The following is a 3,909-nucleotide window of genomic DNA, read 5'->3' as shown; positions in this document are numbered from 1 at the left end:
GAGGTTCGGAGTCCCCTATTCCATCACAACAGACAATGGAACACAGTTCACAGACACAAGTTTTCAGAACTTGGTGTCCGAGCTGAAAATCAAACAGCAGTTCACATCGGTCGAGCACCCACAAGCCAATGGACAAGCAGAGGCTGCAAATAAAGTCATCTTGGCTGGATTGAAACGAAGACTCCAAGAAGCCAAAGGGGCATGGGCCGACGAACTCCCCCAGGTATTATGGGCATATCGGACAACCCCGCACTCTACAACGGGAGAATCCCCATTCCGACTAGCCTACGGAATGGAGGCAATGATTCCCGTCGAAATAGATGAGGGATCACCCAGAACCATCTTCTACAACGAAGAAAACAATCCTCGGGCACAAAAGGAAGAGCTCGACCTCCTACCCGAGGTCCGAGAAAGAGCCCGGATCAAAGAAGAAGCCTTAAAACGACGAACGGCCCTCAGATACAACCAAAAGGTGATAAAACGAAGCTTCTCCACTCACGACCTGATTCTAATCCGAAACGACATCGGAACACAAAAATCGGGAGAAGGAAAGCTAGCTGCGAATTGGAAGGGGCCATACAAGGTAACAGAAGTCTTAGGGACAGGCTACTACAAGATCTCCGACCTAGAAGGCAAGGAGCTGCCCAGAGCCTGGCACGCCTGTAACCTAAGACGGTACTACAGCTAGAGTAAACTTAACCCGAGGTGTACTCTTTTTCCCCACGAGGGTTTTTTAATGAGCCACCCGGTTAAGTAGGACACCCGACCTAGTAAAAAAGGGTAAAAACTTTGTACATATTTTCCTTTAATACTAACCAAATTTCTTTATTTTCTCTTTCTCGTTATGAAGCATATCCTAAAAAGTACCCCACCAAGGCGCATTAATTTATGCTCGACAAAACGCAAAAAATCATTTGCCAAAGGCCATACAAGGTCGGCAAAGATGAAGCGACGAGGTTCAAATTAATGTGAGAAGTTATAAAAGTAACTCTAAAACGGCTGGAAAAGCCGAACAAAAAGACGTTACAAAAATAACTTAAAAAGGCCGACCAAACCACGAAGTCGGACCTAATTAAAGGAGGTACTAAAGGATCCCGAGGTCCGAGAACAAACTCGGACCCAAGAAAGAAAGCCCTGAAACGGCACAGAACTAAGACCTCGAAAACGCTAGCTAAAAAGTTGTTGCCCAAAAACAACCAAAAAGCAAAAAAGCGAGCACGAGAAGACAAAATCGCTAGCTAAAAGTTGTTATCCAAAAACAACTAAAAAGCAAAAAAAGCGAAGTACGAGACATCAAACCGCTAGCTAAAAGTTGTTATCCAAAACAACTAAAAAGCAAAAAAGCGAGTACAAGACATCAAACCGCTAGCTAAAAGTTGTTATCCAAAAACAACTAAAAAGCAAAAAAGCGAGTACAAGACCTCGAAAACGCTAGCTAAAAAGTTGTTGCCCAAAAACAACCAAAAAGCAAAAAAGCGAGCACGAGAAGACAAAAATCGCTAGCTAAAAGTTGTTATCCAAAAACAACTAAAAAGCAAAAAAAGCGAAGTACGAGACATCAAACCGCTAGCTAAAAGTTGTTATCCAAAAACAACTAAAAAGCAAAAAAGCGAGTACAAGACATCAAACCGCTAGCTAAAAGTTGTTATCCAAAAACAACTAAAAAGCAAAAAAGCGAGTACAAGACATCAAACCGCTAAGCTAAAAGTTGTTATCCAAAAACAACTAAAAAGCAAAAAGCGAGTACGAGACATCAAACCGCTAGCTAAAAGTTGTTATCCAAAAACAACTAAAAAGCAAAAAAGCGAGTACGAGACATCAAACCGCTAAGCTAAAAGTTGTTATCCAAAAACAACTAAAAAGCAAAAAGCGAGTACGAGACATCAAACCGCTAAGCTAAAAGTTGTTATCCAAAAACAACTAAAAAGCAAAAAGCGAGTACGAGACATCAAAATCGCTAGCTAAAAAGTTGTTATCCAAAAACAACTAAAAAGCACGAAAGCGAATACGAGAAAGCAAAAACACAAAACATGGCATAATAAAGCTACAGAGTAGCTAAAATAAATGTTCAAAGTGTTGGCGAAAAACATAAAGCCCACAGGTCGGGCAAAAGAGCAGAAAACAAAAGATCACTGAGGACCAATGGAATACTTTCCAGTCTCAGCATCAAAAACAGAAACTGGGACTGCATCGACAGCACCGTCATCCCGACTTGAAACCTCCACACCCGACCTATCCACAGCCAAAGGTGAGGGCGGGTTCTCAACCAGCACCTCGGGATCAGACACTGGAGCCTGGGGATCGGACACCGGGACCTCATCCTCGGCAGGAGCTGGAACAATCTTTCCCTCCACAACTATGTTATCAGTGCTGAATAGGGTCAAATTCAGGTCGGGAGCAAGAACCCGGACCTGATCCCTTAAGTTTGCAAACATAGCATCCATACCCTTGGCCACATTATCCTCCAGCTCATAGTAATCATCCCGAGCCGACTGCAGCTTCTCCTTCGTCTCCTGAAGCTCAGCATGCAGCTTAGAATAATTCTCCGTCGCCACCCTCACCGTCTCCTCAGACGTCTTCGCCGCCGCCACAGCCGCGGTAGCCTTAGTCTTTGCATCCTCCAAAGACTCCTCCAGCTCGGCAATCCTGGCATCCTTCAGCTGACTAATCTTGTCAAGCTCGGACCGGGCCCTCTCAAGTCGGGAACTGGTCTCCCCAAGAGGAGCCTTCTTGAACTCCCGAGCAATAGCGGCGTGAAGGCTAGCCATCCGAACACAACTCCGCGCCATGTACTCCATAGACGCATCATCAGTAGAAATGTAAGACTGGGGGAGAATGTGCTGCTCAACCCAACCGAGAGCATCAAAATCCTTGTCGTTGAAACCAGCAGGCTCTCGAGAAATCTTCTGTTTCTTGGGGGGAGGACCCGAGGTCGAGGACGGGGAGAGTTGACCGGGTCCGGAGGTCGGAGGATCCTGAGTTATAGCTCGGAACTTAGGGGTCGGAATGGTCTTCGACCGAGTCTGAACACCAACGGTAGTCTTCTGCGGGGAAGATCGGGCAGAAACCTCAGCCTCAATATTCCGAGCTGCGGCAGACTTTTTCGCCCGACGAAGAAACTTCATCGACTCAGCCTGAGAAGACATCTCTGCAGAAACACAAAGAAAGAAACTATCACAAACAAGAAAAACCAAAATAAAGCCAAAAGTACAACAATGAAATCTCAAAAAGAGGTCGGGAACTACCTAACTCGGAACGGAGAAGGCTCGGATTTCCCAACATCTTCTTCGTATCCAAGTGAGGTGCCCGACCCCATAGACTGTTCAGCACACCGACAAAAGCTTGTTCCACTTCATCTAAACTCTCAAAAGTGTACTTGACCGACACTACACTCTCTTGCCAACTAAGAGGGAAAGAAGGCTCCCCACTCTCATCTAAAAAGAAAGGTCGGACATCTCCCACAGCCCGGACTTTGAAATAGTAATTCTTGAAATCGTGGAAAGACTCATCATACAAGGTACAGAACTTCTTTCCGGCGTTTGCCCTAAAGGAGACCCAAGACACCTTCCCCCCACCCGACCCTGGTTTCGTCAGAACAAACAGATACGAAAAAAGAGAAACAGAAGGAGAGACACCCAAAATCTGACACAAAAGTTGGAATAACTTCAAAAACGCCCACGAGTTTGGATGGAGCTGTGTAGGGGCAAGGTTACAGGACCAAAGAACCTCAGACTCCAACTCGGAAAATGGAAGTCGGACACCTAGCTTTGAGAAGAAACAGTCGTAGGCATAGAAGAATAGTTTCTCGGAGCTCTCTAAAGGCGGAAAACACACCCTCTCTTCGGACTCCGGGGCTACCAACTCGTAATCACGCTCAGACTCCCTATTCTCACAAATACTACACTCCCT

Source organism: Arachis stenosperma, chromosome 9, assembly GCF_014773155.1.
Source record: "Arachis stenosperma cultivar V10309 chromosome 9, arast.V10309.gnm1.PFL2, whole genome shotgun sequence".
In the NCBI taxonomy this organism is placed as follows: domain Eukaryota; kingdom Viridiplantae; phylum Streptophyta; class Magnoliopsida; order Fabales; family Fabaceae; genus Arachis; species Arachis stenosperma.
This window is presented reverse-complemented; position numbering follows the sequence as displayed.